The following is an 11,990-nucleotide window of genomic DNA, read 5'->3' as shown; positions in this document are numbered from 1 at the left end:
TGATAAATCCATGAGTTACATGTATATGTATATACCTCAGTTGGAAAATGATCAATGTGAAAATAATCCCAGAGGCTAAGATGACAATAAAAATTTATTAAGCCCCATGATGGTAGGTGAGTTGGTAATCACATTACGGTGAATTTTGTTAGAAAGGCGAGCTTTTTACTGAAGGTCACGGGTTCAAATCCCCTGGACTAACCCGGAGCTGTGGAGAGGGGCGGGCACAGCCTCCCAAGGGTTATAGTGGCAGCGACCAGAATCGACCCCATGTTACGCAAGTTGCAAGGCTGCCCCAGTTGCTGATTCCCTTGACAACAAAAAAAAGACAATGAAAATTTATAAGTTTCCTCTAAAAACCATATATAAAGTGGGGTAACATGTCATACGACATCCAACCTACAATTTTCAATGCAAAATCCTCAAAAGTCTCTTTGAAGAGATATGTAACATTGAGGGCCAGGGTGACGTATGAGACCTCACCAATTTGATAGTTGAAGAAGTTTTAATGTTGGTTTGTCAATTTTGGCCCTAAGCAGGCAAGGAAACATGAAAGGAGGTGACCCCTTTAAAAGATTTCAAATGGGAATGGCACATAAGGCCTTATATAAAGATCTAAATCCAAGGACCCCCCTCATAAAAAGAGCTAGACATTTATTGAAAGAATGTAGACAATGAAACATCCAAATCTTGATAGAGACAAGATAATGTCCCTTGAATCTCATAATAAATGGGGCTTCTACATATGAGGTGACCCTCTAACTCTATCTCATGTATATGGAAAAGCTAGCAGATGTTATTGAGAAGAGGAATATCATGATGATTCGTTTCAACTTGATGTTAATGTTAACTGACTTCAAATGCAACAAGGGGAATCTAAGAGAAACATCCAATGCCTTGGTGCATATGTGGGTTAAACAATAACACCCCCTCTCATTTGCATGAAGTGTACCTAGTACAAATCCATCTTAGAGTCGAGGCCATGAAAATATGAAGTCCAAGTAAATTGAATGTAGTGTCTATAAATAACCTCTCTAACAATGTGATAGAAGCATAGGATAATTGAATTTACATTGGAGGTGTATATCACTTGAATTGTGTTAAAACTTTAATCTCTCCCCCACAAAGATGTGTCATGCTCCCTTATGATGATGCATCGACAACCTTACTGGAGAACAACTTCATTATGTAAAATGAAATTAAACATGATTTAACTTTAATAGTGTTCCTCATTCAACTCCCGTCTCACACTCATTGCTAATGTGAGGTTATTTAAAACATTTATGTGGATACTATCATTTTATCTGATCGTATGCAGACAATGTTCTACATTAACACAATTGAGTTTTTTAAACAAACAAAATATTTGTATCAAGGGTTCACTGCTTATGCATTAGGGCTAGAGAGGCCTTTTCTTTATGAGTGATCTATTGATTATCGAATCCTATATGGGAGAACACTACAAGCTCCATCTCAACATGAAGTGTAGATATTGTGAGCAATTCAGACCAAGGCTTTGCAAATTATCTAGATAGGGGACATTACAAGGGTCATCTTGAATGAGGATAACCAAAAGTTGTTGGTTTCAATCTTCAAGACAGAACCATGGGAAGCATCAAAGAGCATGGAAAAATATTATGGTTGAAGCTCAAATGGTTGCATGGGACACTTCTACAAATAGCATCAACCAATGGTGAGTAGATATATTCTTCATTTTCATCCCCTAAACACTTCCTTTCTTGCACTAACTCCATAATAAATGAATCTTGTTGGTTTTGATAAGTGTCATTCAGTGTCATTGTGAAATATTTCATATAAGGTCTCGACAAAAATCATTAGGAACCACTTAAAATTCCACTCAAGAAAAAATATCCCATAAGAGAAACTGGGATTTTCTAAGAGAAATCTTGGTCAGATTCTACCCTCACACTCTAGCATGCCTTAGCACCGCCTAGCATACCATGTCAATCCCTCCTTAACACACCTAGAACTCACTGCACTCCTTGTCACACACTCTTATTCATTCATTTCCATGCATTTTGACCTAGTTCTCCCTTGTGTTTTCCTAACATCACTAACACTCCTTAGAAATAATTGACACACCTTGGAACTCGGTACATCTTTGCATGCTTACCTAGCACTGTAGCATGCCTTGGCACTACCTAGCATAGCTTGTCACTCCCCCCTTAGCACACTCGAAACTCACTAACACTCCCTATCATACACTCTTTTTCATTCATTTCCATGCAATTGAAACTAGTGCTCCCTTGTGTTTCCTAACACTCCCTAACACTCACTAGAATGTGTTGGCATCACACCCTAACACCTGATACATCTTGGCATGCCTTAGCACTTGGCATGACTTGACATGTGTTGGCACAAAAATGGAAATAGGGAAAATACCATGGGTTTAGGTACAAGGGGCCAACAAGGCTTTGTTGTAGTCTAGAACAATGTCGACATTTTCACCTTCCCCAGAGAGGGTAAGGAGTCTCACTTGAGGCATGCCGCGACTGAAGTTTAAGGGGGTAGAATGAGGCGCCAAGGGAACCGTAGCCTGGAAATAATCTTAAATCATAGCAATCACACAACTACTATAATCTAACCACATTATTCTACTTGCATTACCTTAGGAAATCATATAGCATATATACAGATATTTAAACATTTTAAAGAACTAGTATAGAACTCAACAATACATCATAGGTGAAAATTGTCTCTTTCATTATGCTTCATAGAAATAAATACATAAATAAGCACAGAAGGATTGAAGCCTAATCATCAACAACAAGAATGACCCAACCCACAGATCAAAGACCAACAAAGCAAGGGTGTACCCGCCTTTCATAACTCAGGAAGGTTGCATTGATTCCTGGCTTGCTTGGTTCATCAATATCTAGTAATCACCAACCCTTTCCCATCCTTTGTTATGCATTTTATCCTATGCTCCACACTTAGACTGCCAATTCCACTTATTTCCTGCTCGATTGACTCTGTCGTTGGCCGCCTTTTCTCTCTACTTGCTCGGTTGCTTTTTCTCTCCATCACCACTAATCTATTTTTGAATGATTAGTTTTTACTATGTTAATATTAATTGCATATTTGTAAACATATTCTTGCTTATTGTTTCTTGCACTGAGGTTACATTACCTGTTTTTGGATGTAATCAGGTAAATTTCCTTAAGTTTAAAATGACATTCATCAGAAAAATAACTTCAAAAACAAATATTGAACAACAGACATTCAAATTACATCAAAACATCAAAGATACACTTTAAAATAGTGATTTGATGAAGTAGTTCACCCCTCTTGGATTACATCTCCTTGGACCAGTTTCCATGGCTTGGGCCTCTGTATTAGCTAAATATGGAAAAATGTTGTTTTACAAATCTCTATGGCTCCTAATACATGCACCAATGTGTTGAGAATGTCCAAATTAGCCAAGAACACCTCTTCTTGAGCTCAATTTGGTCGAAAATTTCCTTCTCTATGACTCAGTTAGTCTTTTCCTAGAAAAGTTTGCTAAATATGGAATGACTCCAGTTAGTGCGCTAAATGTGGAGGCAGGCCCAAAATTGCGGGCACCACCAAACTTCCACCAAACTAAACCCGGAGTTAACTAGTGTTTAACTGCGCTCATTAGCTTTAAACCCATATTAATTAACATAACCCCACGATTAGTGTTAACCAAACCTTTAACATCCGGCGGTTTTGATGTAGTGTTCACATGTAGTGTTAATATCGCATTAACCATTGGAGCTAGAGCCGTCAGAGTGGTTAACTGTTTGAGGTTATGGAAATTGCATTCACATGGGTAACAAAAAATGTTAACGTTTTTGGAACTGTTCGCCAGAGTTAACTGCAACCTTGACCATGTGGTTTGTGTTGTTGCAATCACATGCGGAGAGTTGGCCTACGGGCTAACCCTCCTAACCACTCGCTCCAACATGGTAAAAATTTAAATGAATGTGGAAAGTATATGGGGTAAGAACCACGGTGGTAGCGGAGTTGGTTAAGACTTGTTTATTGTAAGCTGGAGGTTGTGGGTTCGAGCTGACCTCCAACAAAAAATTTTCTCCACTATGTTGAGTCATGCCTAGGCCATTGGGAGGTACACATGGTGGCCTTCGGGCTTGCCATGCGGCACTCTTCAATTGGTCCAAAAATAAACCAATAAGATCGCGCCAACACACCACCTGTATAACCCAATGAAGCAATGCCACTTGTCCATCTGTGATTTGTTGTTGACCATCATTGACCATGCCTAGTCACTTACCATGTCAATAGTACGAACTACTGACTATGCAGTGACTGGGCTTTTTCTTTAAATTTTTCCTGTTTAGAAAAGAAATCAAAACACAATAAATTTCTCATACAAACATAGTTTTTTACAAAACAAGTTGTGTTAGGATCATTTTTCTCAGATAGACGTCGTAATTCAGGTTTTAATCCATTCTTAGAACTTCGATTTTTGAGCTAAATACTGAGCGCCTGATCATTCCTCCCCACTAGAAGCCTTTTGGAACCCAAAAGAGACTATCAATTGTTTAGCAGGTGAGGGTACAGCTCCCTCACCTTCTCAATCTGCAACCATTTGGCTTGAGAAGGCTTTTGTCCCTTGAGTCCCACTCTAAGGTATTCAACATCCCCTCTCTTTGAAGTTCTGATTCTTCTGTCAAGTATGATATCCTACTGAAGTTCATCAAGATATTCTGGCAAGAAATAATCTATTGATGGCAGTTGAACATGCTTTCCTTGATCATCAATCAAATTATGCTCAAACAATCTCAAATTCTCAACATTGACAATAGAGTATATTTGCATGAAAGGAGCCAAATCAAGCATAAAAGCATTATTACCAATCTTTTCCAGAACTTTAAAAGGACCATAATGGATTGCTTTAGTATTTTTTCCTTCCCCTTGAAGTATCTCTTTTCTAATATATAACCAAACTTCATTGCCAACTTCAAATTAATGATCAACCCAATGTTTGCCATGCCTTGCCTTGTAGCTTCTTTGACTTTTCTGAAGTTGTTCCTACACTATATGATGTATCAACTAAATTTTCTCTATGAACTTCCTTGCCTTATTGATGTCAATATGACCATCAATGGAGACATATTTCTCAAAGATGAAGTCCAATGGCGATCTTGGCAAGTACCCATAACATGCCTCAAAGGGCGATGTGTTTGTGGAAGAATGCTTTTCCCTGTTGTATGAATGCTGCATGTAATGCAATTGTTCGTCCCACAACTTGGGATGTTTTCTGCAATATTCTCTAAGAAGATGAATAATTGTTTGATTGACCACCTCGGTTTGTCCATATCTTTGTGGATGAAAGGTTGTACTCTTCTTGAAATTTGTGTCCATCATGTCCCACAAATTCGACCAAAAATTCCAAACAAATCGAGAATCTTGATCACTTACAATAGAAGTAGTGAGACCAAAATGAACCCAAATGTTTTGGAAGAAAAGATGAGTTGTTTGTTCAACTGTAATTTTCTTTTTACATATTGTTAGTATGCACAGCTTGTTGAACCTATCTACAACTAACATATAAGTAATCATGACCTTTCCTTGACAAAGGAAGACCTCCTACAAAATCCATTTAGATACTCTCACATGGACATGAAGGTACCAGAAGTGGAGTGTATAAACCAAGTTTCCAGTATTGTTAGGCTTACTTGTTGCACATAAAGAACATCCTCTTATCAAACGTAAAGAATTATCCAACATGCGTGGCCAATAACAATACCTTTGAAGATTCACTATTGTCTTGCCTACACCAAAGTGTCCAGTAGTCAATGAAGTGTGTGCCTCCCTTATGATATTGTTTCTTTCTCCCTATGGAATACACAAACTTTCCCAAGTGATTATCCATAATGTGAAACATGCCTATTGTAGATAATTCTATAAGAAGGTTCGTTTACTAGCCTCATTAAGATTTTTTCTTCCTACATCTTGTATTGGCATAGAGAATATTGATTTTATTTTCCATTTAAAAGCTACAATGTATAATGGACAATTCTGGAGGTCAAGCACATGTCTTCATATTTTTTTCGTGATAGCGCAAAGTATTGCATGCACATGGATCTACATGTTGCATTGATCCATAACTTTGTTTTCATAAAGACAAAGATGTCGACAACTAAATTTTAGACAGTTATACTACAAGGATTTTTTAGATTTGAAATTTGTCACATGTTTGAACCAATAGACAAAATATGATACAAAAGTTGAAATAATCAAATAAATTCTCTAAGAAGTTATATGCTTGATGATAAATTTCATGTAGTAAATGTTACTCTGTAATAGCAAATTGAATTACAGTAGTTTCTTACATGTACTTGAAAGTACCTCTTGGTAGCCTATGATGGTCAAGTAAGGTAAGAGCCTAATATAACTTGCCCTTAAAGTGAAAATTCGTAATGGGAACTAGTCTCGGGCAACTTAGCTAAGTAAAATGTGCACACTGAATCTTTATACATTTTCCTCCATGCAGGCCGGCAAAAACAAGGATAAACATTTACAAAAACGCAAGTGTCATTCTCATTTCTCAGTTTCTATGCCAACAGTGTTGTAGGATAATATCTACCTTCAATCTTGATATTTCTTGTTTTATTTCCTAAATTTTCTATCCTTAAGAGACTACATACTCTAATAATTCTTCATTTTCCTGCCAGTCCTTGAGATAATACTGATTGGTATTTCATCTCCATTCTTTGTGTTTATTGGTGCTTTAAAATATTACATTGCCGTTATGATACACTGGGGATTTACATTTGCAATTCCGATCTTCTTGTGCTTCTTTATGTATTGTCCATCCATGTAGTGATTGTTTTTCTCCAACTGATAAATTGCTTCTTCCAACAGTTAAAAAAAGAAAAATATCACTGTAAACTTCTCAGTCAAGTATAATTGTTTATTACCTTCAAAATTATGTAGGTGCTTGATAAGGATGGTGGATTTATTTCAAAAGGTAATCTGGAAAGTGGTGCAAGTTGGGTAGTGGAATTGGGTCTTCAAACTATGGCATGCCCTATCATAGTGGATAATATGAGTCAGCCATGAGAATTGCTTATAGATGTCAAGTAATTTCTTAGATTAATAGGGTTCTAATATTGCACTCAATAACTCGTTTTTGTTATTTTGAGACATGGTTTAACGTTGTCATGTTATCTTCTATTGGTTTTCACCAATATTGTAGATGCTTTGTGAGGAGCGAGGGCTCTTCCTTGAAATATATGACATCATTTGAGGCTTGGGGCTTATGATTTTAAAGGGAGTCATGGAAGCTCATAGTGACAAGATCTGGGCTCGCTTTACTGTTGAGGTAATGCCCTGATTGTAAACAAGATAATTAACTCTCAGACCTTTGATTCCATGTAAAGCTTCCCCTATTATTTGTGTTTGGTTGCTTTAGAAGACCATATACATTAAGGATTGTAAATTGGATTTATAATGAGAAGATGGTATACAATCTATTTTAAGCTTGTGTGTGTTTCTAGAGTTGGAGAAAACTACCAATCCAATCAAATGGCTACAGTTTATTCTTAATAACTAATGCTTAGAGATTGTTCTTAGTAATTTGATTGTATAGGGTTGTAGATCATAAGATACTCTAGCTATCAACCTCTATATTTCACCATATGTTCTCTATGTTTTGGCATATAAAATTGTGAAGGCACCCTAGCATGATTTGTCATGTTGTGGAATTTTGCAACTTCACAATATTTTCTGCACAGTAGTGGCTTCTTAGATTGGGAGTGAAACTCTAACAATGTAAAAATATTAATAATGTTCTAAGAACCGCACAAATTTTAAAATCACAATTATGACCTTTAGTGAGCCTTGTACATGCATGTTACTAAATACTATTTGTAGTTAGCAAGAGATGACGTAAATCAGTAAAATTGTTTTGGTAGACTTAGTACTCTCACTTGAAGGTGTAAATTAGAATTAGAAAATTTTCCTAACCCACTTTATCCTTGGGACACCCGGAATTCACTAACACTCCCTGACACTCCCAATACTCCTCGACATGCATTGCCACTGTCTGGAATTTGTTAACATTCATTTTCATTCCTTCAAATGCCCTCCCACTCGTTAGCTATCATGACCTCACAACTACCCTTACCTTTTTTTGCAACTTGCGAACCCAACCAAATCTTTCCTTGACTACAACAGCTTGGCCAAGCTACAGTTACTATGAATAGACTATTCCTTGTTCACCTGATAACATCCTATAACTCATCTTAGGCTACTCATGTCGAATCTCAAATCATAAAACTTAAGAATTTATGAAGACAAGGCTCACATCGAAATGTGGTCATAAAACAACTAAGAAACATAGTTTACATCTTGACATGCCATAACACTTGGCACATCTAACATTGGCACTATGTGGCACATGTTAAAATCCCCTTCATTCCTTGGCATTCGTTGGCACTCCCTAGCACTCCTTGATACCTTTCACACCCAAAACGTGCTGACACTTCCCTTCACGCTCTTATTCATTCATTTCCATGCATTTGAAACTAGTGCTCCCTTGTGTTTGCCTGGCACTTGGCCCTAACACACAATAGAATGTGTTGGTGCCACACCTTGGCACTTGGCACATCTTGGCATGCATTAGCACTTAACATGTATTCGCATACCAAACATGCCTTGGAAGTGTCTAGCATGTGTTAGTACTTCATGGCATTCCCTGGAACACCTTAGCACTCCCTAGTTGTCATGCTCTCATAGATAGACTTACTTTTATTGAGACTTGGGAACCCAACCAAGTCATTGGAAAAACAATGTTGTGCCCAACCCAAGTATCCATTTGTTTGAAAATACATTGTCCAAGCCCTTATTGTAACCATAGGCTTTCCTCCTACAAGTCTTATTCTGACCTTATCCTAGCATATTTTATCCTTGAGACACATGGAATTCGTTGACACTCCTTGGCACACACTCTTATTCATTCATTTCCTTACATTTTGACCTAGTTCTCCCTTGTGATGTTTTGGCACTCCCTAACACTCCTCAACATGCATTGAGACTATCTGTCATGTGTTAGAAAGCCTTTTAATTCCTTGGCATGCCTTGGCACTCCTTAGCTATCATGCCCTCACATCTACCCTTACTTTTTTTTGGGACTTGGGAACCCAACCAAGTCTTTCCTTGACTACAACAATTTGACCAAGTTATGACTACTACAACTAGACTATGCCATGTTCACTTAAGAACTAGCTATAACTCATCTTAGGCTACTACGGCTATATTATTGGACCATTACATTGTTTTATATTATTACACTTCCCTTTATGAAACCCCCTTTTCTCTTATGGGATAATTTTTCTTGAGTGAACTTTCAAATGGCTGCTAATAATTTTTGTCAAGACCTTATATGAAATATTTCACAATGAAACTAAATGGCATGTATCAAAACCAACGAGATCCATTTATTTTTGTAATAGTGAAAGAAAGGATCTGTGTATCACCTCATCTGTAGATGCCCCATTTATTATGATATTCAAGAGATGTTATATTGTCTTTATCAAGATTTATATGGGTCGTTGTCTACATTATTTCAATACATATCTATCTCTTTTTATGAGGGAGGTATTTAGATTTATTTATTACATAATTGAGCGAAGAGTTGCATGGGTGGAGCAAAAAAAATAAGAAAGAGAGTCCAATCTTAAAAAAAAAAAAAAAAGTTTTTAAATTTATCGCCATTCCACTATTTCCATCTATTTGGCTACTTTGAATGTATTCTTCGACCATTACAATGTTTTATAGGATTATACTTCCCTTTAGAAAATTCCATTTTTTCTTATGGGATAACTTCTTTTGAGTGGAATTTTAATTGTTTGCTAATGATTTTTGTCGAGACCCTATATGAAATATTGCACAATGACACTAAATGACACTAAATGACACTTATCAAAACCAACGAGATTCATTTATTTTGGGTTTAGTGAAAGAAAGGATATGTTTAGGGGATGAAAATGAAGAAGATATTTACTCACCATTGGTTGATGCTATTTATAGAAGTGTCCCATGAAACCATTTGAGCTTCAACCCTTATATTGTTCCATGCTCTTTGATGCTTCCCATGGTTCTGCCTTGAAGATGGAAACCAACAACTTTTGGTTATCCTCATTCAAGATGACCCTTGTAATGTCCCCTATCTGAATAATTTGCAAAGCCTTGGTCTGAATTGCTCACAATATCTACACTTCATGTTGATATGGAGCTTGTAGTTCTCTCCCATATAGGAGTCGATAATCAATAGATCACTCATAAAGAAAAGGCCTCTCTAGCCCTAATGCATAAGTAGTGAACCCTTGATACAAATATTTCGTTTGCTTAGAAAACTCAATTGTGTCAATGTATAACATTGTGTACATAAGATTAGATAAAATGATAGTATCCACATAAATGCTTTAGATAACCTCACATTAGCCATGAGTGTGAGAAGAGGGTTGAATGCGCAACACTATTAAATTTAAATCATGTTTAGTTTCCTTTTACATCATGAGGTTGTTCTCTAGTATGGTTGATGAATCAACATAAGGGAGCTTGACACATCGACATGGGGGTAGAGATTAAAGTTGTAACACAATTCAAGTGATATACACCTCCAACGTAAATTCCATTATCGTATGCTTTCGTCACATTTTTAGAGAGTTATTTATAGACATTACATTTAGTTTACTTGGACTTCAGCTTTTCATGGCCTCGACTCTAAGATGGATTTGTGCTAGGTACACTTCATGCAAATAAGAGAGGGTGTTATTTTTTAACCCACATACGCACCAATGCATTTGATGTTTCTCTTGGATTCCCCTTGTTTTATTTGAAGTCAGTTAACGTTAGCATCAAGTTGAAACTAATCATCATGATATTCATCTTCTCAATAACATATGCTAGCTTTTCCATATACATGAGATAGAGTTAGAGGATCACCTCATATGTAGAAGCCCCATTTATTATGTGATTCAAGGGACATTATATTTTTTCTATCAAGATTTGGATGGTTCATTGTCTACATTCTTTCAATACATGTCTAGCTCTTTTTATGAGGGGGTCCTTGGATTTAGATCTTTATATAAGGACTTATGTGCCATTACCCATTTGAACTCTTTTAAGGGGGTCACCTCCTTCCATGTTTCCTTGCCTAATAAGGGCCAAAATTGACAAACCGAGATTAAAACTTCTTCAACTATCAAATTGGTGAGGTCTCATACCTCATATTGACCCTAAATGTTACATATCTCTTCAAAGAGACTTTTGAGGATTTCCCATTGAAAATGGTAGGTTGTATGTCATAGGACATGTTACCCCACTTTATATATGGGTTTTTAGAGGAAATTTATAAATTTTCATTGTCATCTTAACCTCTGGGATTATTTTCACATTGATCATTTTCCAACTGAGGTATATACATCTATATGTAACTCATGGATTTATCATTGGTCTGATGACACCTTTCCTTGGCTATCTAGGACCCTAGGTGTAGGGAGCGGTTGCTTTAGCTACCACATTTAGCTTGATATGTATGATCCATGTGTATATGATATATTCAATGTTTATTATTTTTGTTGTGATCACTTAAGCAATCTATTCTAACTCTTGATGCTTTGGCTATAAGTTCTAAGTTCGATTGTCCTATGGTGTTTCATAATTTTACTCAAAGAAGTGTGTCATCTTGATGGTTTGGGAATATACTTGGTGATTTGAATAGGTGCTACACATCAATATTATTGTACCCTTATTTCCCTTAGTCAAATTTTATCCCATGTCTTTCTATAGGATATTCATTCATTTTCCTCAGGTGACACCTTTATGATTAATCATTCATAGATTTCTCGAAAATTATTTCCCCTTTTGTTATTTGTGATGAGAAAAAGAAAAAATTGAAAGCCAAAATCATTAAAGATACACGAGTGCGATGTATCTAAGTTTAAACTCTAAGGTTGAAGTGCAAATTCATGTAA

This window comes from Pinus tabuliformis, chromosome 3_1 (assembly GCF_031772625.1).
Source record: "Pinus tabuliformis cultivar Carrire ecotype Pingquan chromosome 3_1, CPIR1, whole genome shotgun sequence".
NCBI classification, from domain to species: Eukaryota; Viridiplantae; Streptophyta; class Pinopsida; order Pinales; family Pinaceae; genus Pinus; species Pinus tabuliformis.
This window is presented reverse-complemented; position numbering follows the sequence as displayed.